Source organism: Chelonia mydas, chromosome 16 (genome assembly GCF_015237465.2).
Source record: "Chelonia mydas isolate rCheMyd1 chromosome 16, rCheMyd1.pri.v2, whole genome shotgun sequence".
NCBI lineage: Eukaryota > Metazoa > Chordata > Testudines > Cheloniidae > Chelonia > Chelonia mydas.
Window position 1 is genome coordinate 14950325 of NC_057857.1, and position 26251 is coordinate 14976575.

At 46.2% G+C, this 26251-nt stretch overlaps 1 protein-coding gene and 1 long non-coding RNA gene across 13 annotated transcripts in view; both read left to right on the plus strand.

Moving 5' to 3' along the window:
* Nucleotides 1-1925: 1925 nt before the first annotated feature.
* On the plus strand, nt 1926-16172 carry LOC119563854. The gene is made up of 3 exons (XR_005222555.2): nt 1926-2889; nt 5840-6063; nt 11628-16172. It is a non-coding gene; the product is annotated as an uncharacterized LOC119563854 (long non-coding RNA).
* A 5163-nt stretch (nt 16173-21335) lies between these two features.
* Nucleotides 21336-26251, plus strand: part of PRRC2B (proline rich coiled-coil 2B) — a 69313-nt gene continuing 64397 nt past the window's right edge. For 4 of the 12 annotated variants that reach the window (XR_005222560.2, XM_043530294.1, XM_043530297.1 and 1 more), the window contains exon 1: nt 21461-21637. The gene's annotated coding sequence lies outside the window, so the exon portion shown is untranslated. Of the gene's footprint in view, nt 21638-26251 lie in introns of all 12 variants that reach the window. The other 8 variants (XM_027823530.3, XM_037879969.2, XM_043530295.1 and 5 more) reach the window with 4 other exon arrangements.

Consider the following 26251-nt stretch of genomic DNA (forward strand, 5'->3'; position numbering starts at 1 on the left):
TCATTGCCCCTCGAGTTACAGTAAGGTCTTGGATCTGCCCTGTGCTCTTGAGGGCATGAACACAAAGACATTGCTAATACACCTGGTGCTTGGACAGGAACCTCCCCAGGGACCTTCAAGATGTACAGAGTGGGTTTGATTTTCTGTGGCCTTCGGATTCTGGGCTGTTACTGGAGCGAAACAGCTCCCAGCACATGTTACGGCAGCTCCCTGCTTATGGGCAGCAGCACAATATGGGACATGTATAGCCCCCAGGTAGGGGCCTCCCACCTCTAACACCCCCCCCAACCCCCCATGCCAGGGCTTGGTAGCGTGTAGGGCTGTGTGCCTGCATTGGGGCATTCTCCCTGGGCCACTTCCAGGCCCCTACATGACACTGGAGCAAGGGAAGGACAGAACTTGGTCCAATACATCCACTGGTGCACTGGCTTGCAGTTCGTTCCTGAGGGCAGTTTCAGGCATTGGTTTTCACCGGTACAGCCCCTTGTGGTTTAGACCCTGGCTCCCTTAGAGGTGTCCCTCTGTGTTTGTGCTGAGGTCTGCGGGTGCACCTGAGCTCACAGCCCCCACCCGAGCTTCCTCACTGAAAGGCAGGCCCTGTGCTCTGCCCAGCAGCTCCCCACCCCAGCCTGCAGCCCTTGAAGGCACGCTGCCGTGCCCTGCTGTTGAGAGACGCCTGTCCATGAAAGGAGAGTTCGGGTTTGCAGAAACCCTTTCAGGCATGGAGATTTTTATAGGGGGTTGACTGAGCTCTTTAACTGATGGGGTGTGTTGCTCCGAGATCCTGTTTAGTGAGATTTAGAAGCAATTTCAGATAGATGCCTTGACCCTCAAAAACTCCCCTGCTCCTCCAGACACCCCACACACCCATCCTTCCACACACATGGACAGCACTTGATAGCAGGGAGCAGACATGGAGAAATTCCCTCTTTTCATGGTGCTTATCCTCTTCATCGGTTCCTAGCCTGCATTCCTTGCACAACCAAGGATCCCACTGAAATCAGCAGTGAACAAGGGTTGCAGGGTCAGACCCACAGGATTAATTCAAATAAAATAGTGGGGAAGAAAAGCTCAGATAATTGCAAATAGATGATGGATGTAAACTAAACATTCCCCTTGAGACACGGGTGCATTGTCCTTATACTGCCTCCATGTCCCTGCCTGGCAGAGCAGCAGTGAAAGCGTTTTCCTTGACAGTTTGTTTAGGAATTAGCTTCTTGCACATCTAGCTGCAGAGGTCAGCTGCAAAAAGACATGATCCGGTTAGTGCTGATTCCCCAGCCTTGTTGAGATTTTGACCTTGAATCTGCCAGGCTTGTTATTTTTAAAAGGGTTTTTGCGGTGTGTGTTTTTGTTTTAACCCAGTTGCTAAAGATGTACAACGGCAGCATCGGTTTCGTGTCCGGCACACATGCGGGGTTACATAAAGCAGATTAATGGGATAGCAGGAACAGAAAGAAATACATTGGGCCATGTGATGAGAGTTGCGCAGGAAGGGATGCGGCAGGAGGAGCCGTCAGGTACCAGATCAAAAGTATGGCTGGTCTGATGGTTTGGATGATCTGAGTTGAACCAGAGCAGTTCCTGGAAGTATTCAGCTATTCCTCTACATTCCTTGTTTCAGGATGTTTCGTATATTCTTTTCTCTTGCTCCTAAATCAGCGTGAGGTCATGTGTGCTTGGCTGATTTCTCTAAAGCCCTGTCCAGAGCTGAATCAGAACCAGGCTAGATGTGAACAGAGAATTTCAGTCTGCAGGGCCCTCAGCCCAGGAGCATTGAATTAATCCATTTATTATATACTTCAAACAGGAGAAATAATAGGAACTCTTCCATTTTCAACTTCCCTGAGTTTGGTTGGTAGGGTGGGGGCAGAATGGGAGGCACAAGCTAGAGAGCGGGCAGGGAAGCTTTATATTTTGGATCCTGGTGACCTAATCTGCCAACCTCCTGTTTCCACCCTCCCGCTAAAACAAGTCACTACAATATGTCTAGCACTCAGAGAGCTCAGCAGCTCTCACCTGGGGAGGTGCCTCTCTACTGCTTTGGGAAGGTGCGGCTGGAGTCTGACCAGAAGTGTCTAGATCAGAAAAGGAATTCGGAGGGGAAAGATTTGTATGGCTCACAAGATTTCCGGTGTTTGTTTGGTTTTTTTCAGTCTCCTGTAACAACAACGGCAGCTGCTCAGCTTCCTTTCTAGATAACCTTCTTCCTGTTACCCAGCATGCTTATTATCTACTACAGACAGACTGGCAAGAGTAACCGGAAAACTGATACCTTATCTCTACCTCTCAAGGAGCTTATTGAGGAGTTGGAATGTGTTGCAATGGTAATTGATTGTATAAATACAAGTGATATATATATGGATATGAGGCTACACCTTTGACAGAGACAGCACCTGCTAGACAGGAACCAGGCTGTAGGCACCAGGGCTTGTGCCTACAAAAAAACCACCATTTAAAATCAGAGTCAGAAAAGCAGCAGCTCAGGCTTAGCAGCGGATTGGGGGTTGGCAGTCAGGACTCCTGGGTTCTATTCCCAGTTCTGCCACTGCCTTGCTGTGTTGTTAGCCAAGTCTTGACCCCTTTGGACCTGGGTCTCCCCATCTGTGGAAAAGGGTTCACCATACATACCTGCCTTGCAAAGGATGTTATGAGGATGAATCAGTTTGTTTGCGTGGGGGTTTTCCACGAAATGTCTTTTTAGTCTGGGCGTGGATTTAGAACAAGGTAATATGTAAACACAACAATAAGAGTAAATAGGATTTTCAAGCTAATAGACTAATTGAAATGAATGGACTCAGCAGTGAAGGCAGGCTGTGAGAGCTGAACCGGAACTGATGAGTGACCGGAGTCAAGCAGTGCTGCAGCACTTCGCTCATTTCCCTCTCGGTAAGTTACAGACATGACTGTAGCAGTTGCAGTAGCCCTGTCTTGGTGGTGATGAAAGAGGAGGGAACAGAACAAGCCAGCTTGGCAGGGGGGATGAGGGTAACAGCTGCTGGAGAGGGGCGGGGGTGGGGGTGTCTATTTTGGTCCAGTTCTGGTTGGGGAAAATAGACAAGAGGCACTTGTGAAATGTCGGCTCTTGGGGCCAGCCTTGAGGAGGAACCTGATAAATAATCAGCACTTCCACTTGCCTGCAATTTAGAGAGCTGGGGAAGGTGCAGAGATGGAGCTGGGTGAGCCTGGATCAGCCAGGCAGGGTAATTCCAAATGGCCAAGGGAGCAAGAAGCCCTTTTGCCCAGGTCACTTTTTAGGGCCGTCATTCAGTTGTGCTGCCCAGCTGCAGCTGTTATGACTGCATTGTCTTTGACCGTATCTGGACCAACTAGTAAGGAGACTTGGATATTGACTGTAACGTTGCTATCTGACTGTAACTGCTACTGCGTCCCTACCTGTACTAGTAAGTCACCCTGCCTACATGTGCAATATACCAGCACTTGAGACTTCCACCATACTGACTCTAGAGACTAAGGCCCACATCTTCAAAGGTCTTATGCTCTTAACTTTCATTGGGAGTTAGGAGCTTAAATACCTTTGAGGATCTGGATCTGTGACGAGAACTGTTCTTCTGCCTATACTTGCACTCTCATTGTAGTTGCCAGAGTAACAGTACCTTGAAAAGATACTGCTACTACTGATGACTGGATCTGCAAAATAATCTGTTCCACATCATTGGCATAGGAATTGCCAAACCAGATCAGACTCTGGCTCATATAGTTCAGTAATCTTGTCTCTGACAGTGGCCAGCACCAGCAGTTTCAGAGGGAGGTGCAAGAAACCTTGCAGTCAACTGATAGGGAGTAGGATGATTATCCCCTAACAGGGCCTGTTTTAAACCCTGAAGTTTGAGGCTTTATATCTTTTCCAACACTCTCGTTTTGCATTAACAATTAAAACCCTGGCTATTTCTGCTATCTCTATGAACATCTGAACCATCTCTGAATCATGCTAAATTCTTGGCCTCAGTGACATCTTGTGGCAATGAGTTCCACGGTCTAATTACATGAGTACTAGATCCCTGACCACTTCTGATGATGTGTGTGTCACCACAGGGGGATTATGGTCATATGGACCAGGCGTGACAGCTGCTAACACAAACGCCTAAAGCCAGCAGCACTTATTTCTGCCCGCCACTGTAATCTGATCACTCCTGGGATGGGGTTGTGAAGTGAGGGCGTTAAGTAGGGGCTAGCTGCCACCAATGATCTCTACCTTGTTGACAGCCTCAGTGGAGTCTAATGATTGAACGGGCCATGGAGGCTGAATTCCTCTTTTCCCCCAGCAGAAGGTAGAAGCACATTAGCAGGGCAATGTGCCATACATTGATACCTGTGGATAAAGGGAAGGCTTCAGTTTGCAGGGCTGTCAATCCTGCTGCTTTTGCCAGCACTATACTCACTTAAGAGTTGGGAGGGAAAGCAATGCATTACTGTAATCAATTCTGCAAGCCAGCTTGCCTGTCCGGGGACTAGCTGTAGCTATATTTGCTTAGCAGCTTTGTTCCTTTATTGGCTATTGTTTTTGGAGGCCTTCCAGCCCACTGGAGATTGGGATAAACCCTTGTGCTGTTTCCAACACTTGTATTCCTGTAAGCAGACATCGCTCCCTGGATCAGGACAGAGCAGCCTCTGCGCCTGGCTGGCTGGGGAAGGGCACCGTGCAGCCCAGCTCTGGCCAGAGCTCTGGCACGGCATCACAGTTCTCTCTGTCAGTGTTTTAAGAAAAAAAAAATGTGAAGGAGTGTTAAAAATCTAACCAATCCACCCGGCATCTGCATCTTGTGATCCTGAAACCCAAGAGCCTCCCTGACTCAGCAGGTTAATAATAACACCCTGGCTGTCTTCCCAGGGCAGCGACTGCCAGCCCCAGCTTCTCCTTCCTCTCCTCTGGGACAAGGCAATGCATACGCTAGGCAAGGTTAGAGGTTCCTGCCCACCTCCAGGCCCCTGGGCGTTGTAGTGTAGCCAGTGGGCTGCTGGCTTTCCAGCGCTGCACGGGCCGAGCCCTAGCGGATGTGTGTGGTGGCACGAGTTATTGGAGGCTTTGCTAGTCAGGGCTCCAGAGAAGATTTGAGGGTCCATCTGTGCCCAGCAACCCTAATGAGGAGTCACTCTTGAAATTCATAGCACCAGGATCTGTGCCTGTGAGAACACTGTGCAGCCCAGCCCACTGCTTTGGGACCTAAGGGGTTTTGGCTAGGGAGGTCACAGGAGCAGAACAGGGTTCTTGGGCCCCTGGGTCTCCCCTCCTCTGTCTCTGTGCATCCCCTTGCAGGCAGGGCCATCCCTAGCCATTTCGGTGCCCTACACAGCCCCCCAGCCTCCGTGGGGGGGAGCTGGCCCCAGGCCTCCACGGGAGGGGGCGGGGAGAACTGCCCCCTGTCCCCAGCCCGCTCTGCTCCCCTGGCTCCCAGCCTTGGGGGGGCAGAGGGGAACCAGGGGGCGAAGCAGGCTGGGGCTGGGTTGCTCCACTTACCAGGTGGTGAGTGCAGGCCTGACCCCTGCAGCAGTCCTCAGGGGAGTGGGGGCGGGGCTGGGGCGGGGCTGGGGCGGAGCAGGGGCGGGGGCTTTGGGGAAGGGGTGGGGGTAGGGCAGACAGGGTGGGGGCTTTGGGGAAGAGGTGGAGTGGGGGTGGGGCTGGGGCGGGGACCATGGGGAAGAGGCGGAGCAGGGGCTGGAGCAGCACACAGCTGTGCAGGGCACCAGGAAAGGTGGTGCCCCAAATTCCCTGGTGCCCTACGCAGGTGCATACTTTGCATATGAGTAGGGACAGCCCTGCTTGCAGGGCCTTGCTGTGTTCGTGCCCCTCACACCCTCCCTTTGTATCTGTGACCAGGAGAACAAGACAGGCAAACCTTAGGCCCTGGTGCAGGCGTGACCCTGCTGTTACCCGTGTGAACCTGACAGGAGGGGATGTTCTTAACAAGACCAACGCAACAAAGACCAAAAAGCCCTGCCTCCATCCCTCCAGCTGTGGGGAGATGATGTAACCTGGGGTTGGGATACTCTGGCTCTAAGCCCCAGGTGAACAGAGTCTACTGAGGCACCTGTATTCCCCAGGTAAGTATTGTACTGGGGGTTGTCACTAACAGCCTCACCGATTTCTTGGCCTATAGAAATATGGCTATATCCTAGGGAAGCCCATTGCCAGCCTGTGCCTCCGGTTTGCACCCACGCTTTGCCCATTGTCAGGTGACATGGACTCCAGTGAATCAGGTCCTATCTACAGGGCACAGAGACCCAGTTACCCCATCATCGCATTCATGGGCAGACAGCACCATTCAGCCTGGCAGTGAAGAGCACATTGTGATCAGGCCCCAGCCCCGTGTTAAGGACTTTGGCTTTGAAGGGCTGCAGCATGATTTGGTACCGTGGGTCAGTCTGGTCCAGGCAGCAGGAGTGCCCAACCTGTTGGTCCCCAGCTCCCTCGACCCATTGGATTTGAATAGCAAAGAGGAAGCCTGGCTTGTGCCTGGTTACACAACCATCCTAGCAGCTGGAGCTCTGATTTCTTTTCTTCCCCTTTTCTGTTTTGCCCTCCCCGCAATGGGTTCCTCTTTTCCGCTCTCCCTCTAAGTATTTTACAACATGAGGGCAGGAGAGGGGGGGCAGGAGCTTAGGCTGCAAACCACAAACAGGAAAGGAACAGTAACCTCCTACTAACCCCTTACGCAACGGAGATGAGGTCTGCACCATCTCGAGTACCTGACGGAGGGCATTATTAGTCACATGCGGCTAGGAATAGAGCCCAAATCTCCTCACGCTCTCCCCTCCCAAACTGTCAAGGTTCCTTCCCCACTCTGAACTCTAGGGTACAGATGTGGGGACCTGCATGAAAACCCCCCTAAGCTTCTTTTTACCAGCTTAGATTAAAACTTCCCCAAGGTACAAACTATTTTACCTTTCGCCCCTGGACTTTATTGCTGCCACCACCAAGCGTCTCACAAATATAGAACAGGGAAAGAGCCTGCTTGGAAACATCTTTCCCCCCAAAATCCTCCCAAACCCTACACCCCTTTCCTGGGGAAGGCTTGATAAAAATCCTCACCAATTTGCATAGGTGAACACAGACCCAAACCCTTAGATCTTAAGAACAATGAAAAAGCAATCAGGTTCTTAAAAGAAGAATTTTAATAGAAGAAAAAGTAAAAGAATCACCTCTGTAAAATCAGGATGGTAAATACCTTATAGGGTAATCGGATTCAAAACATAGAGAATCCCTCTAGGAAAAACCTTAAATTACAAAAACAGGAATATACATTCCATTCAGCACAACTTATTTTATCAGCCATTTAAACAAAACAGAATCTAATGCACATCTAACTAGATTGCTTATTAACCCTTTACAGGAGTTCTGACCTGCATTCCTGCTCTGGTCCCGGCAAAGGCAACACACAGAGAGAACCTTTGTTTCTCCCCCCCTTGAAAGTAACTTGTCTCCTCATTGGTCATTTTGGTCAGGTGCCAGCGAGGTTATCCTAGCTTCTTAACCCTTTACAGGTGAAAGGGTTTTTCCTCTGGCCAGGAGGGATTTAAAGGTGTTTACCTTTCCCTTTATATTTATGACACAAACACAATGCCCTTTCCAGCCCAGCAAGCCCGTGCAGGCTGCTGTACCACTCTGCAATGTTCTGGCTGTTTGCTGCACTCTGCTTTCTGAAGAGGGGACCTCTTGGCCACAGCAGATGTTCCCAGCAGCCATTGCTCATGGGGATTGTTCAGACTCTCTCAGTGAGCCTCATGCCCTCTTTTGTTTCCTGACCCTCCCCTGTTCCTTTCCTTTAGTTTCTGATTCTCAGTCCCTCTCCCCCCCCCCAACCCACTTCCCTGTGGTTGGGGCAGGTGCAGGGGAAGAGGGCAACAGTGGGTTTTAAGTCCCCTTTGTGCTGCCTGTATTCTGGGGCCTGAGCAGCCCCCAATGAAGTTAGAGCAGCTCCAGGGCTGCTCCAGTTTATCTCCTGTCTCTGCCCCATGGGCTTGTGAGCACAGTAGATCCCAAACGCAATGTGTTCTGGCCTCAGCCTTGACATGACTGGAGCAGGGCTTACACCAGCTCTACGTTGCCTGTACTAAGGTCATTTCTTCACCTATAGGGCCTCTTTACAGTAACAGCGTGGTGTAAGGGGGCCTTACAATGACAGAGAATCCGACCCGATAGCTTCGTCCTGCCCTTCTGCTCCCCTGCTTCTCTTCTGTCTCCCTGTCTTGCCATTCCTGCCACATCTTCCCCAGTCTCTCTCAGCTTCCCTTCCTCTTCCCTCTTGCATCTGTCTGCTCCCAGTTTCCCTTTCCTCCTCCTCCCTACCCCTTGGGCACTGCCCCCTGCTCTCTGCCTCGCTGTTCTGCTTTTCTCTCCTTCTCCTGGGCCTCTCCAGGACTGGATTTCCCAGAACACTGACTCAGTCCTAAGGTGAGCAAAGGGTCTTTGGTGCCCTCACACTAGCCATTTCAACGGCTCCCTCTTCCAAGCCAGAAATCCCTGGAGATACCACTTCACTGACTCATGGGGTATCCCCTCAGGCGCTCTGGTATTTGAAGCTGTGGTCGGGTATCTGAGGCTAGCTGAGGTAGGTGCTTTTCAGCAGTGTCTAGTGCTCCCACGCACTGCTGCAGGCCCCCCACAAATGCCACCATGCTGATGTGGTCATAGAGAGGCTTCCCGTCGGAAAGGGAGGGCGGGAGGCTATGCCACACCATGATGTGAACGTAAAAATCCTCAAGGCAGGCAAGCCCCAGGTGGGGCTAGTAGCTGCAGACCAAGGAAGACAGCATGTTGGCTACATTTAGACGATAATGCAAATCCCAGAATGCTCTACAGAGAGTGAAGCGGCAGGGGCGGGGGTTACAGTCTCGAGCACCTGCCTCTCCCTTTGACTTCAGCTAGAATTCTGGAAAATAGGTGCAAACCCAGTGGCACTTTGGGAAACACTGACTCCATTGGCTGGGCTTCTGGGTAGTGTTACCTGTGGAGATGGACATAAAAGCCTTTCCTTCACGCCCATTTTCCAGAAATCAACACCCTACACCAGTGGTTTTCAACCTTTTTTCGGTTGTGGACCCCTAACATATTTTGAATGGATATGTGGACCCCTTTGGAAATTTTAGACCGGGGTCTACAGGCCATGGGCTGAAAACAACTGTTCTATGGTAACGACATCCTTCCAGAGACTCTTTAGACATAGTCCGTGGACGACCACAGGTTGAAAAACCACTGTGCCAGATCCAGCCCTGATGGCTAATGATGCAGGCTGAACTGCTAACTTTCTGGGTTATTTTGTGTGCTCTTAGGATGTGATCCCAGCCACCTCTTTATGGATGGTTTTTGTCACACAGTACCCTCTGGTGGGGAAAGTGTGCACATGTCACATAAATAGACACTACGGTATCCAAATCCCACATCCATTGATTTGACATCTCTTGGAAATGGTGTATTAAGGTGTATTTATTGATGACTTTAACAAAAATGTGTACATCATATTTTCTCTCATATACACACACAAATTATATGTATTGGGCTGCATCCTTGACCCCCCCCCCCCCTCTTTCAGATGTCACTTGTCTTCCTAGAGGGGGAGTTCATCCCTGCACTGTTGTCAGAACATGGCCATCAGGGAGCTATTGCATCTCTCCACTTCCAAGGTTGGCAGGGGTAGGTCAGCCTCAGGCTCAATTTAGGGCAGCCCTGAAAGTTACCCTAAATTGCACCCCAGCTGCAGAGTGCAGAATAGCTGGGGCATAAGAATGTTCTGGCCATTCCCCCTAGAGCCAGAGGAGGGGGCAGAGGAGGGGGCAGAGTTGGCTCTGCAGCTCCCACAGAACCCCTTTTGTGCCCAGATTATTCCTTGTTGGTCCTAGGCAGCTGCCATGCAGCCCCTTTATGCCAGTGCCAAAGGGGCTGCAGGGCAATAGTGAATCTTACCCTTAGATTGTACGCTCCTTAGGGCAGAGACTGTTTTCGTGGCTGTATACAACTGGGAGTATCAGCAGGCACAATGTTTAGAGATTGCATTAAGGAAACACTGAGTTTGGATCAGAAGCTTACTTCTCGCTTTATTAAAAGTGGACAGGTTGTGTGTCATGGTACAAAACTACTGCTTCAAGCATTCCTTTTTAAAAAAAGGGTACAAAAAATGACTTACAAATCTGAAAGCTCCAAACAAAGATCTTTGCCTTGGGTTTCCTGAAGTGAGTTCTGTACATCAGTCTTGTCCTTGTGTACATGTAAAATCACATGCTGTCTGAGCTGTGATTGCCTATTTGAGGCCATGATTTACTATGATGTAGAACACTGAAATGATGCTCAGCTTCACCCCTTTGGAAAGCAGCCAGCGTTCACACTGGCTGAGTGAACTGAGATTTTTCTGAATGGACTTCAGTGATCTTTCTGTAAGCTGACAGCTGGCTTGCGAGATATGAGGCTGAGTAATCAGTTGATCATGGTTGAACTCGAAAGCCTACACCTAAAGGAAGTCTTGAACTTTTGTTTCTATTGCATTTGGAGTTATGAGAGTTTCAAGATTTTGAATAATTTTGTAGCCTTTTTGTTCACATCTTGATTGAATACTGGACATTGTAAAATCAGTTACTTATAAGATTCCTTTGCTGAATTTGGGAAACTGGGTTCATGCGTCCTTATTTACATTTTCTTGGGAACTCTTCCCTGGAAGCTCAGGCATTCCATCTATCTCCAACTTTACTGGTGGATTTGCTCCCAGAATAAGTCATAGCTTTTATCTGATTGGATGGATTGAACTAAACTAAGTGTTGTTTTCATACTAGATTGGCCTTCTGTTGATTAAATGTCTGACCTTTGCAGAGTTTCAGAAAGTTTCTCTATCATGTTTAGGACTTTCTGACCTAGTTCAAATACCAAACAGGTAGCTAAACTTTTCCATTTGAGCTGCTATGCCAACAATTTAAGATCTTATTTCAGTATCTTTTTCGTTGCATTCTTCACAACTTCCCAAGTTGCGCACACAATCAAGGTAGGTCTCAGAAACTGAAGCCAATGCTTCTTCGTGGAGAGTCCATCTTCTTGGATAGAGGACACAGATACCTAGTGGTGTATTTAACACTTCATGTTTTGTCCTGAAATATTGAAATTGTTTGGGTGATTTATTTATATTTTTTGTAAGCAGTTCCAAGAATATCTCTTAGAAAAGCATTTTGAATAGTGTCCTGCCATGCCAAATTCAAAGCATGTCCATAGCAATGAGTATATGTAGCTTGGGGTTCTTTCTGGTGCACTCTGCTTGCTACATTTGATACTCAGCTAAACTTCACAGTCATAGCCTTGCCTGTGACAGTTGTTATTCCCCAGAGTTAGACGCAATGATATATAGCTAATTACTGATATGATTACCTCAGTGGATGTACAGGCCATATTGTTCATGAAGAGTTGATTGTACAAGCCATTCGTGTCATCATCCACATAACAGGCAAAAGCCAATTGCTTTTTGTTGAAGAAGAATGTTATTTAATTTACCATAATTGTATAGCCTTGATTCTTGTATAGCACTTCCCAGAAACTCCCTCAGAAATCCCCCTCAATGCCATTGAGACACAATTTCCATTTTTTCATTTTGAATAACTGGACTTGTGAATTTGTCTTCACTCTTTTTCAGCTATTTTGAAGTATCGATCATAATCTGCGGCAAACAAAGCAGATTAATAAAGTTGCAGTCAACCTCTCCGCTTAAAGGTATATTTTCAGCTTGTTTAGTATAATGGCCTCTCAGTGCAAGTCCTTGGCTGGCAAGACATGTACTACTATAATTTTCATTAGGATCTTCCTGTTTTCTTCTGAGAGAACTGAAAACTTAGCATGTCACCAGCATTCTTTGTGGTCATTTGACACACTCCAGCTGCTTTGTGGTGACACAGAGAAGCTTGATGCTTCTCAAATTTGTCTCGAGTCTTTTTCCACTTAGGAAATTCAGACTCAGTGAAAGTATCACCTGCGCACTTAGTCAAAAGTATTTTGCATCTAAAAGGCTTACAACAGACGCAACAAAGTGCTTTATCACTAGCTTCAAAATAATGGAGCCATTGATAGTCATCAACCAGGATGAGCAGGAAGAACGGCCCTGTTTTCTAAAGCAACACATGAGGAAAGACTTGTGTCATGAAGTGGTTGACCAGGTGTCTCAGAAGTACCAACAGTATCAGGTAACTGGCATTTGGTTCTTGTTGAGGGGGATAAAAGAGATAGGTCAGTGCTATAACTGCAGGAGTAGATTCACTTGTTGGAAGCGTAGTAGCTTCCTCCTATTTAATCAGCCATGTTCCAAGTGATTTCAGGTTAGCACCTTGAAAATGGACACTTGGGTTTTGTGCTTTGCTCAGTCACTGCTCACTTAGGAAGAATGGTGTGGGGTTGCAGAATTAAAAAACATACTCTGGCAACCTCAAACATTGAGCTGGCTTCTTGGTTTTATACAGTTGCTTTCTTTGTAGGGCAGTCTAGAATGTCGTAGAGTGAAGAAAGGGAACAGCCAACACCTGATCTGTGGTTTACACTGGGAAATAATTGCTTTTATCTTTTGCTTTTGTAACTGTAACATGCTGTAGGGGATACGCAGAGTTGGGAGCCACGGTTACCCTTCTGCCTCAGCAAGCATGTGCTTTGCTGGAGGTTAGATTAGGTGTTAGCTCCCTGCCATGCCAATCTGTCTTTCTTGTCAACAAACTCCTCATGTCTCTCACAGCCCAAACCTTGCCTAGCAGTTAACAGTTGTGAATTCCCGCAGCCCTGAGCTCCTCAGAGATCTTTCTCTGCAATGCACAGCCCCTGTCACTGGTTATTCACAGGAGGTATTGAGTTTGCTGCTCTTTTAAAGACTCAATACATTACAGCTCATTAACTTAACTTGGGTAAATACACACTTCCCTTCAAGCACAGCACTGAATTGGTTTATAGTCAAAAATAAAACAAGTTTATTAACAGAGGGACATAGGCTAAGGCAGTGGTTCTCAACCTTTATTCATTTGCGGACCCCTAAAAATTGTCAAAATGGAGGTGCAGACCCCTTTGCAAATCTTAGACATAATGTGTGAACCTTCCAGTGGTCTGTGGACCACAGGTTGAGAACCACTGGGCTAAGGGATACCGAGTAGCAGGAGTAAAGGTAGAAATAGTTAACAAACAAATAAAAGTGAAAACACACATCTCACCGACTAAAACAACCTCACAAGGTGCAATCTTTGGTTAAGATTGTTTTTCTCACCCCCAGTCTCCTTTCCAGCCTGGCCAGGATCCATCAGAGATCAGGTCACTTGGTTCCTTTGTTTCCTAAGGTGAAGGATCAAGATGGAGTCTCTCTCTGTTCCTTATATCTCCAAAGGGAATGTCTTTGTCTTACAAGTCAGGAAGCCCTCTTGGGTGCTCAGGTTGGCTCTGCTTGCTGTGTCCCCCAGGGAGCTGACCCCATGTCAATTTTGAAGTCTCCTGTGATTTTACAATGCCCATGTCTTTCCTACAACCGCCAAGGCAAATGAATAGTTCATTGTCTGTATCTCTGGTCACATCTGGCTCAGTTAGCCTCTAAGCCAGAGATGTTTGCCTTCCCCTTTGTCTTGAAAAAAACTGATATGCCTCCTTTGTCTGTTTACGGTCTCCAAAACATAATATCAGTGAGTATTAATAATTTCATCTACAATGTTTTTACAGACATTTCACAAGGATATTAATGACCAGTGTGGTATTAGTTTTCTAATGATGTATTACACGACACCTTTCAGATATAAATTATAACAACAGGGAGTTGGGGTACATTGAGCTGGTCAGCCCAGCTGAAACTCACTGCTACATATGAGCCCCTTGCCTTCTGGCATAGGGATGCTCTTCAGGTCACAGTGACCCCCCTGGTTCACCTCTCACCCAGTGACTTCAGCAAGGAGAAGATTACAAATCAGGTGGTAGCTGGAGGCCCTTTGACTCCCAGACATGATGGGATTGGGGTCAGAGGTTGCCAAAGGACAGCCAAAGAATTCTGGACTCCATGATACCTAGTCTCCCCCTCCCCCATGTGAAAAGAGCACATAGAACTTCCCATTCTCTGGTACATCAGGACACCCTGGGAGTCAGCCCCAGAGAAGTCCAGTTGGCTGGACTCATCCCAGGTCTCTCTAGAGACAGGGGATCAGAAGTCCTCCTGCACAGAAAGAGAGAAGGTGGGAAACAACCAACCTGGCTAAAGAAAGAGCAGGAGAAGTACAGGCAGATGGGCCTCACCCAGACATGCAGAATTCCCCTTCACAAGAAGAGGAGACCTTGCTTGATGAGTCATTTCCCAGTTAGGAAAGAAAGGAGCCAGAGCCTGCTGCAGGGGAGACCTTCAGCTCAACCCTGGTTACCAAGAGCCAGCAGCATGCCGTCTATGTATGCAATGCATGCATTGCATGCCCAAGAATTCAAAACTTGGTCCATCCACTGAGTGGCCAATGAGCTGGAACTGGCCCATAGGACAGTGCATATGAAAATTTTCAAGTTGCTTGATGTGTCTGCAATAAACTGACCCACACCCGTATAAAAGGGATGGTATCACTGCTGCATTGTGTATCATCAGTTTTGTTGGCAGTTTGATGGTATGCAGGTTGAGTATCGTACGGTGAAATCACCAAAAGCCAGGGTTGCCTTTCATATTCTGTTTGATATTTTTTGATCTAGGAAATCGTCACTTGAGATGGTACTGTCATGATATGCTAAGTGATTGTTGATCTTTAGTTTATACCATTGATGATGATGATGGCTCAGTGGTAATGGTTAATGGGGCTGGTTGGAGGAGGACTTCATTTTTTCCCCCCAGGCTGATGGTGAGTCCATTTCTTTCTTTTTGTCTCTGCCCATCTTTCTCTCCCTGGGATGGCAAAGTAAACACACTCTCACTCACTTGCCTCTGAGAACCTATGAAGGATAAGCTCACTTTTACTGAGTAAATAGAGCTCAATCATCTGCAAAAAACAGTTTCACGTATGAGTTCCTCAAAGACTTTTGTCTTTGCAGTAAGCCTCTGGGACGGAACAGTTTTTCATCAGTTCTATACATTATGTAGATGCCCTTTTGAAGGTGGTCAGTTGCATTATTCAGAATGGGTGTGAAGAAGAGACCAAAAAGGATCAGTGCCAACCCACAGCCTTGTTTCACCCTATTAGATATGGGAGTTGGTTTAGGGAGACTACCATCTGAGAGTACTTGACCAGTCATGTCTTTGTGGAATTGATGTATGGGGTGTAGAAGCAGAGGTAGTACCTCTGAAAGTCATGACTGCACTCTTTTGAGTGGTTCTTCCAGTCTTCACTTCACACCCAGCTTTCATCTCACCAGCACCACACTGTCTCAGCAGTGGCCCTGACATTTCTGACCACTACATGATAAGAGTGGATGGATGAGCAATGAGTTTAAGTGCTGTGGCGGAGGGGGACACACTATATAAATGAATGTATTATTATCTTTTGCTTGTTTATTTCGCCTTCTTGAACTCTATACTGGGGTTTATTAATTGGCATTTATATTCCCAGGCCTTGAAATGTTTCCTTGGAGATGAACAGTAGACCTTTGGAGAATTGCTTATTATAGTATCAGGTGTGCATGAAACTGAGTGCAGTCTAGTGCAGCCCAAGTGAGTCACTCTTCTAAAGTTTGGGTGCTGGTGACTGCACTAGTGATCACAGAGTGATGGATCTAAGAGGGACACTGATGTTACAAAGTGCAGAGTTGTGGGCTTTGCTTAATTTTTATAATGTCACATCAATATGTTATGACATTAAATAACACGAGATGTTTCATTCCCCTCTTCCTCATCAATCAGCTAATGTTGGCCTTGATTCTGCAAAAGCCCTTGCTCTGTGCCCACACTAAGGCTACATGTGCCCACATGTGCTACATGTGCCCACACTAAGGCTAAGCACTCTGTACTGAGCATTCGTGAATCTCAAGACCTGACACTTCCACTCTCTTACTCATAAGAGTCCAGGGTAAAAAGGGCAGGGAGAGGGTAGGGAACAGGCATGGATTTAAGAACAATCCTTATCCTATTAAGAGGTATTTAGTAGGGATGTCAATTAATCACAGTTAACTCACGTGCAATTGCACTGTTAAACAACAGAATACCAATTTAAATTTATTAAATATTTGTGGATGTTTTTCTGCATTTTCAAATATTTTGATTTCTATTACAACACAGAATACAAAGTGTACACTGCTTACTTTATATTATTTTTATTACAAATATTTGCGCTGTAATAATGATAAAAGAAATAGCATTTTTCAGTTCACCTCATACAAGTACTGTAGTGTGATCTCTTTATCATGAAAGTGTAACTTACAAATGTAGATTTTTTTTTGTTACTCAAAAACAAAACAATGTAAAACTTTAGAGCCTATTAGTCCTACTTCTTGTTCAGCCAATTGCTAAGACAAACACATTTGTTTACATTCACAGGAGATAATGCTGCCTGCTTCTTATTTACAATGTCACCTGAAAGTGAGAACAGGTGTTCACATGGCACTTTTGTGGCCAGCATTGCAAGGTATTTATATGCCAGGTATGCGAAATATCCGTATGCCCCTTCATGCTTCAGCCACCATTCTAGAGGACATGCTTCCATGCTGATGACGCTCATTAACATATAATGCGTTAATTAAATTTGCAACTGAACTCCTTGGGGGAGAATTGTACGTCTCCTGTTCTGTTTTACCCGCATTCTGCAATATCTATTTCATGTTATAGTAGTCTCGGATGATGGCCCCGCACATGTTCGTTTTAAGAACACTTTCACTGCAGATTTGTCAAAATGCAAAGAAGGTACCAATGTGAGATTTCTAAAAATAGCTATAGCACTGGACCCAAGATTTAAGAATCTGAAGTGCCGTCCAAAATCTGAGAGGGATGAGGTGTGGAGCATGCTTTCAGAAGTCTTAAAAGAGCAACATTCAGATGCGGAAACTACAGAACCCGAACCACCGAAAAAGAAAATCAGCCTTCTGCTGGTCGCATCTGACTCAAATGATGAAAATGAACATGTCAGTCTGCACTGCTTTGGATTGTTATCGAACAAAACCCGTCATCAGCATGGATGCATGTCCTCTGGAATGGTGTATTTTTGAATACAGTTATTTTTTGTACAGAATTCTACATTTGTAAGTTCAACTTTTATGATAAAGAGATTACACTACAGTACTTGTATTAGGTGAATTGAAAAATACTATTTCTTTTGTTTTTTACAGTGCAAGTATTTGTAATAAAAATAAATATAAAGTGATCACTGTACACTTTGCATTTTGTGTTGTAATTGAGATCAATGTATTTTAAAATGTAGAAAACATCCAAAAATATTTAAATAAATGGTATTCTATTATTAACAGTGCAGTTAATCACTGTTAATTTTTTAATCATGTGATTAATCACAATTAATTTTTTAAATCACTTTAAAGCCCTAGTATTTAGCCTCATGCTGCTAACAAGGCTGGAGCAACCAGGGGGCAGCATGCTCGTTATTGCAGTAGAGCATTACCCTATGCTCTCTGCCCTGCTTGGATCTGTAAGATATTCTATACCAGTGCTCAGAAGGATCAAGCTCTTCGGGGAAACAAGATAGAAAATATATTCATGTGCAAGTGAGAGAGAGTTTACTTTGAGAGAGAGTTTTACTGCCCAGGAGGAGGAAAATGGATAGAGACAGACAGAAAGAAAAGCAAATGCACCAGACTGATACCCAGATTCTCTGAATGAGACTGTGTGAGTGAGGGTGTGCTGATGTCCAGAGGAGGATGGATTGTTCCACCTGAGCAGCTGAAAGATGAGGAACAGAGGGATTGGCCAACATTCTCCACAGACAAGAGGTAAGATACAGTGAGAGTGAGACAAGAGAGATACAAGAGGCCTATTTTGACTCCAGTAATGGAGGGACTCTGACATACAGAATGCTTATGGGTTTGTTCGTTTGTTTGGTTTTTGCAGTACTGCTGATTCTCTTGATAGCTTGATGTCTGGATAATAGGCTTGCAGCACCACTTAGGAACATGGCACATGGACCAAGCATCTGCTCAGGCATTCCCTCCCTCAGTATTACTCCCGGTGACTGGATCTTAGAGCAGGCACCTCCAATCTGCAGAAACCCAGGTGGTTAGGCCTAGCTGTTTTCTCTTAGCCTAGGGGCTACTACTACTTCTCAGGCATTGCTCACTTTTCCATGGGAAAAGCCCAATAGCAATAACAGCACCTTCCCCTGGGAGGGACGGATGGGCACTGAGTGCTCTGATACCTTGTAAACTCTGCTGATCAGCCTGCAACAAGGGGCTGCTCTTCTTTCTGCTTCAGAATGGTCAAGAACCCTCCTTTTTTATAAGGAAAAAACATTGAGTTCTATTTTTTCAATCAGATTATTAAAAACTGGTAGAAGTTAAAGACTTCACAGTGGAGCCTTTAGTGTGGAAATGGAGTTTTGCTAAGTCTGAAAAATAATTAATCAATTATAATAAAGTTTTAAGCAATTGAAACACATCACTTCTGAGTGTATGCAGAGACTTCTACCTTACTGAAGCCTTGGCCCTCTTTCTCCTCATGGTGCATACAAAGTTCTCCTTGACTAAGGGTCCCGGTAAGCACAGAGGTTGCTACAGTCAGGCTGTAACTGGCAGATGTAATAGGTGGTGGAACCAGGCTGCCAGACCTCACACCCTTTGGTTTTTTGTCTTTCGTTTTTGACAGGTATGGAGAGGAAGGATGGAGGATATTATCTGTCTGCTGGCAGAACAGCCACAGACCCAGCCACTCCTTCTGCAGTTAACAGAAGTGGCAAAAATTTCAGTTTGCCATTCAACAGCATGAGGCCCATCCTCAGCACCAAGGGGGAAAGGTTGAAATGGCTGGAGAACTCCAGGGAGTCTTGCTGGATCTGGAGAGTGCAGTTGAGGCAGGCCTGGCCCTGGGTTTGCAAAGCTGTGGCTGGAAGGTGACTTCTAAGGCCTTTGAGTGGCCAGTGCTGCCAGCTGGAAAGAGTTGATGTGATTGGCACCATTTCTAATGGGAAAAGGTCAGGTAGCGTACAGAACCTTGAGTGCTGAGCAGTCTGGCTCATATCCAGAGGTAAAAGCTGCCATTTTAAATAGACCGAGACTGACTCTGGAGGCATATTGCCACTGGTTCTGGGTCCAAACATTTCATGGGGAGCACACCAGAATGTAGTGGCCCAGCAGTTGCAGGACCTTACTGCCCACTGGTTTTTATCTTGGCCCAGCTATATAAGGAGGGATGGGACCCAAAGACTGGCACAGCTGGGAAGGTAATGTGCAGGGCAGGCTTAGCAGGGAAGGCTGCAACCCCAACAGCTTTCCACTAGGCTGCCCTAAGGCTGGATGGGAGAGATCTGAGGGAAGGGGTTTCCATGGCTGATGGGATGGAGGTCTCCGCTCAAGCTAGTAGCCTACGCTTTCAGATGGCAGAGTCCTTACAGGAGCTGGAAGAAATGTGCTCCTCAAGGGAGAAGGTTTTGATACTGGAGGAGGAGGAGGTGATGAAGATCTGTACTGAAACCTCCTACAACAGCAGTGCATGGCACAGTGATGGGCACTAAATATGAATGTCGTCATTAAGGAGAATTAAATACATTTTCTATTGCCATCATATCAGGTATTCCATTGTAAACAGGAGTATGCTAGGTAGAGGGAATTCTCTGCTGGCTGTAGGGATTCCCTGATCATAAAATCAAAGAAGAATCGTAAGTGAGACTTTAAATACTATTGAGATATGAAGAAAAAGGGCTCAGCATTTGCCAGGTAGCTGAGAGCCAGTGTGAAATGGTCTCAGCCCACTTCCTACCAGAAGGTATCCATGCCACACAACTGCTACCATAGAGGTTCTTAAACTTTTGTACTTTTGGTGACCCCTTTCACATAGCAAGCCTAAGAGTGTGACACCCCCCCCCCCCATAAATTAAAAACACTTTTTATATATTTAATACCATTATAAATGCTGGTGGCAAACCGGGGCTTGGGGTGAAGCTGACAGCTCATGACCCCCCACGTAATAACCTTGTGACCCCCTGGGGGTCATGACCCCTAGTTTGAGAACCCCTGTACTACCCCATCTGTCATTAACTGGACCTCTTTCTGGCAGCCTTAATAAAGAGGTGAACTAAATGAGCTCTGGAAAATGATCTCCCATCTCAGCGTTAAAGGTGGTCGCTGCAGGACAGGGTCGGCAGCCTGTGTAGGTAGGTGAAACTTTCATTGATGTTATTTGTGCCATATCTTGTGTGTGACAGATCTCCACTGATAATCTCTCTCTCCTCCCTGGCTGTATATGCCTCTTGATTTGCTTCTCCCTTTCATTATTATTCCGGGGCCTGATCCTGGATGCAGAGCTCCCAGTAATGTTGGTGGAAGCCCCAGGGCATAGCCCAGATGGTGGCACTGTGGGGGAGGTACAGGTAACTAGAGAAAATAAAGCTGTTGGGAGGTGATGCTGGCTCCAACAATTTGTGGCATTTGTGGGAGGGTCTGAAGCCACATCAAGGTCAGGGAGCTACGGGCAAGGCTGTGACTCCCACAAACCCATAGCTGAGGTGTTTAGGGGGCAGTATCTTTGCCAGCTTGGGAACTGATTTAATGTGTAGAGAGAGGGGTGAAAGAGACAGAAATTCCCTGGCTTCTCACCTTACTGAGAAACTGCTTCACCCTTTGCACACTCTGGCCCTTATATAAAGCCCTTGAAGACAAGGGGAAGACGACGTCTCCTCTTTCCCTAATTGCTTCCTCCTCAGCTTTCATCCCATACCTGCCTCAAATGAGAAAGGGGGAAGTCTGATATTTCCCTCTTGACTGCTCCTTGACCAGGCCTCCTCCTGTTCAGCCCAGGTTTCTCTCTTGTTTGCATGCACATCTAATCAGGGTTTTTTATTATTACTATTATTTAAAGCAGGAGAATAATTTCTGCCTGGCTGTAAAGTAATCCTGACAACAGCAAGGCTCAGGGATCCTAGAGCTGTTGCTGCTGGAGCCTGGCTTGGCAGGACCAAGCTCACAGGCTTTCCTCCTGCAGTCAGTTTGATGGTCTGTAACCATGGCACAGACTGTGCTGTCCTCCTCCAAGATCCCTGAGGTTTTGGAATCAGACTATAAAGAGCTCCCCAGAGCAGAGCCTGGGGTTAGACAGTTGTGTGGTCCCCTCCCCATCCCTCCTGTTTCTCAATCATTCTTTCCCCTTGTTTCTTATCTTTGACTCTTTAATTCTCTTTCATTCTTGCTCCTCCTCTCCTCTCCTCTCCTTGGCGCTCCCTCCTTTTTTTCCCTCCTCTCCTTTTGCTTTCTCCCTCCACGCCTGTGTCATTAACCCCTCTGTGCAGCGGGGCGCCTGGCTTTTCCCCGGGGTCCCTGCAGGTGTCGCTGTCCGGTTTGCAGGGCTCTGGCTGCGGGATGAGTTGCTCACTCCAGGCCGGGGATTGACAGGCCGGGCGGGCAGGACTGGAGGAGGAGGGGCGGGCAGACACAGAGAGGCAGCCAGCGAGCGAGAAGCCGCAATCCAGCCAGCGCCGCCTCTGCCTTTTCAATCCGCAGCCATCCGGCTCCCCGAGCCCCCATCTCCCCTCCGCACTCGGCTCCCCAGGCAGACCCGGCTCCCGACAACCACCACAGGTGGGTATTGGGGCCGGCTGGCAGGGCGGAGGGGGTTTATTCCGGGGGGGTTGGGGCGGCGGGGGGATGGGACCAGGCAGCCCTAAAATGGAGCCTGAGCCAGAGGCTGCCTGGAGCCCTGAAGGAACCTCCCCTCCCCCCCCCCAGCTTTGTCTCCGTTTCAGCCCCCCTTGGCTCTCGAACCCACTGTGCCTTCTCCCCCCAACCTGGAGCGGGGTGACCCCCTGCCGCGGCGCCGAGCCCAGCCCCCCCGGATGCCGCTTGGCCGAGGCCGGCAGTGCCCGCTGTTGGCCCAGCCCGATCCCCGTGTGCCCCGGAACAAAGAATTGGGGGCTTACCCCGCCCCCGGGGGGCTGGGGTTGACGCCGTGTGGGGCGGGCAGGGCCATTGGCCTCTGGTCCGCCCCAGCCGAGGGGGCTGTTTAAGTCTGGAGCCAGCCTGTACGTCGGTGGTTTGGAGTCTGCAAAAACCAGTCGGTGATGGAGCCTCCCTCCGTTAATAGCAGATGCGGGGCCTGTTCGGCCACCCCCACGCCTAGCTAGGGGGGAGAGGGGCTTAGAGGTGGGGGGGGGGTCGGTTTTCCAATTTCAGATCCCTAATAAATATGGGTGTGTGTGTGTTTTAAACCCGTGTTTAGCCCCATTGTTTTGGTTCTGCGCTCCGGTCATGGGAGGCCTGGTCTGTGTGTGTGTTTTGCTGCTGCTATTACAAACTGCTAAACCCTCCCCCATTTGGGATTATAAAACTAGACCTGCTACAGAGCATCCTGCCCACCCCGCATTGCTCCGCTACGGCACAGACAATGGTGTATGGAATAGTTTAATTGAACAGTGTGTGTTTGTTATTAACTAGTCGATTTTTGTTTTTCTTTTCTGCAAAGGCGGTTGAAAACAGAAATAACTATCTTGATTTTACAGTGAAAAGATTCTTGTTGCAATGTATGTTTCAACACAACATTTGGGATCTCAGTTTCGCAGCCCCGATTGTTTTGTTGTTGTATTTATGGTAGCTGTGCAAAGACCAGACTAAGAGCTGAAATGCAGCTTGTGGGGGAGTGTTTACAGTGCAGCTTCTGAGGCTGTGAAATGCAGTGGGGATGTTTCTTGTGTTTTGATGCTGGATCTTGGAAGATGCATATGGTTTTTAAAAATATATATTTTTTTATTAGCAAAGAATTTACAGCCTCTGGGCTCTTGGGGGCTCTGGGCTGGAGGAGATGAAAATCCTGAAACAGGTCTTGGCTCGACATGTAATGTTTTTTCCATGCATCTCATTAGAGTTTGTGGATGTTTTGGTTAGCAGAACTGTGTGGGCTTTGGTTTGAGTGATTGCAAACATTCTTTGATCCTGAGATTTGGGTTTTGTTATGAAAATATTTTTCCTAGCTCTTTATGTAGAAAAGGTGATAGAGGAGCAGAAATTTTGGAGGCAATGATTGTATTTGATGGATTAATACTTTCATATAATGAAGCATTTTAATTTTAATGGTACTAGGGTTGGTATAATATAAACAGGCTATGTAAATATTTAAGGCCCTGTGTCTCTTTCAAGAGACATGGGGGGAGGATGGGCATTGATCCTGAAAGCTTCGGTACTCCCTCTTCAGTACTAACAGAGGACGCCTCTCATCTTGCAGAACTGAGTCCTGATTAAGGATTTATAAGTTAGTTTAAAACTTTCATTGCAGTAGTGCCTAGATGCCTCAACTAGATCAGTCCCTATTGTGCTAGGCACTGTACAAATATAGAAAATGACAGTCCCTGTCCCCAAAGAGCTTGCATTGGAGTGTTGGCATCTGACAGGTGGATTTGCCAAATATAAACTTGGAGTCAAAATGACCTGGGGCAGAGAGGTTGAAAGTGGTAGGTGGTGCTGCTCTCACTGTGCTGTCAGGCCAAGTCCCAGAGTACTTAAAACTTTTAACTGCACTTTTGCTTCTATAAATGAATGGGCCCTGGTTCTGTAAGGAGCTACAAGTGGATGAAACCTTGGGCCTATACAGAGCCCCATTGAAGACAGTGATGTTCTGGGTGGGTGGAATGGTCATGTTGCTCCTCACAGGACTGAGACCTTAGAGATTTTTTTCCATTTGTTTTTATATTTTTGAGGTGTGAAGGATTAATAACAGAACTTCATTGTCAATCTCTGTTTTCATGATGACCTGTCTGAAATGTGCTTTCTCTTTAAGGCCTATGAAGATGATGTCAGGTTAAAAATTACATTAAAAAAATCCATAGAGGTTTGGCGAAATTTGAGGAATTAAAACTAAATGTATCTTTCACCATTGCTTCTGAATTTTTCTTTTTGGACTTAATTTGGCTTGGACATTGAAGATAAGCTGCTCTGTGTCCCTTTTTAGTCACTTTCACTGTTTGGTTCTCTACCCTAGTCCAGTGGATGGACACATTTCAGGGCAAATTTTAAATGGAAGTAAAACAGTTTTTTGAAATATATAAAAATATGATTACACAATTTTGTTTTCAGTTAAAGCATAGTCCTGAGATGCAGCTGGATGGAGAGTTCATTTTATAACTCCAGTTAGGAATTTAGTCTGTAACTTGTGGTTTTATTTATTTAACGTTTCACAGAATCTATTTTGAGTAGAAATGGCTACATTAAAGTTTTCATAATTCACTGAATATTTTGTTTGGCGTTAAATCCAGCCTTGCAACATTTGCAAATGAAACATCATTCCTTTTTGCTAGTGCCTGAAATCCAGAAAGTAAAATTATTTTGTCCGAGCTGGTTGAAGCACAAAATGTAAACAAACTGCAAAACCAGGGAAAAGTAAATGGAGGTTTTAAAAAAATCTTAGTTTTTAACCGGAGTAATTTAGGTAAGGAATTAAAAAAACATCATCATGACCTTTTACCAGAAAGTGACCCTTTCAGTATTAGATTTTATTAAAGCTTTTTCCAGCGTGTAAATTTAGGAACTAACTTCCACTTAACAGTGTCCTAAAAATAAATAAGTCATAATGTTTTGATAAGTATTATTTATCAGACTGGGATAGTGTTAGAGTCCATGTTTGCACTGTGCCCACTACCATGGGGCCTGATCTCTCTGGTTGGAGTATTTGAGTGCTCATGTAATATAAAAATCTCTAAGATCTCTGTAGAGTGCTGGTATTTTTGCAAAGCCACCAAAAGCATATTGGGTCCTGCTCCTGCAAGTTGTCCCACATGAAGTACAGCTTGCCAGATCAGGGCCATAGTTTTGGGTGTCGCAGTAGGACCTCTTGTGCATCTAACCTTTGAAATACAATGTGTATTCTATTGTTCCTTGCAGAAATAATCAGCTATTTAGGGTTCACATTGATCAGTTGCCCAAGATTTCCATTGTACTTATCCAGGTAATTTAATGTACTGTAGGACCAGTAGGGTTAGGACTCAAGTTGCAGTAGTACTTAAATCATGACAACCTTATTATTTATTATTTTTTCTCAGTACAAAGAGATCTCACTGTAGCAAGACTTCGTTTTGTGACTGCCCAAATTGAAGGGGTGGGTGTCGGGGGGAACTTCTGGGATAGTAAATGTTAATTTGAAATAGGGGAGGGATGAATTTTTAGAATTGCAGGAGTGGGTGACCCCCTTCTCCATTCCATCGCCAGTGGACTTTCCATTTGTTCTGTCATTGGGCAATGGAAATTTTGTCCCAGTTTTATTTTTTTGTTCTTCAGATAATCATACCTTCTAAGTGGGTTTTGCTTTTCATGTAGCACTGACTCATTCCTCTAATAAGTTAGTAATCTCACAGCTCCCTAGCTTGACTAGCTTGTCATTGGGAACAGAAAAAACATAAATGTAGGTCTTTCAGATAATTGTGTCATGGCCACATAGAAACATTCTGAACAGGTAAAAGCTGGTGAATTGTAAATCTCTTCTTCCTAAGAACAACTTTTTGGATAGCTATTGAAATAAACTGACTTTTCATTACTAAAACCAACATAATCCACTACCAAAAGTTTCTTCCAGTGGAAGATGTCTGCAGATTTGTGACTGCAACACAAGTTTGTTTGGATAAAAACTTTTTCCAGAGAAGAATAAATGTGGATAAAGCAGAGAGCTATAATATAATGTTATAACTCACTGAAACATGACTTGGTTTCATTATGAGAGATTGTCAGAAACTTCTTATGTAGCATTCAAGAGCTCTGTGTGTGTGTACATGTAGGTTTAGATTAGGAAATCGGTTTTAGTCATGCTGGTGCAAAGATAAGGGAGCTGTATGTTTTGCATTAAAATTGTTAGGTTTGTATGTGTAAAACTTGAATTTGTCAGGAAGCTGTAAGACCACATCTATAGTAGCCTGAGCCTTTTCCACTAACAACAGTGCTTTTGTATTTGACTGTGGAACTGGAGGGGGCTGGAATCTCTTGAGTTGCTGTGCTAAAAGATCTATAGGTACAAGACAGCAAGGAAACTAGTGTAATTTTGGAGCTGCAAATGCAGAGGCATGTGGAGGTGATCATCATCCCCTGTGACTCTGGTGCAACTGCATCTCGAATATAGTGTCCAATTTTGAGCACCTGTATTACCAGGGAAGTGTTGACCAATTAAAGGGAGCAACAAAAACTCTGAAAAGGCTGCAGGCATTGATTTAGGAGGAAAGA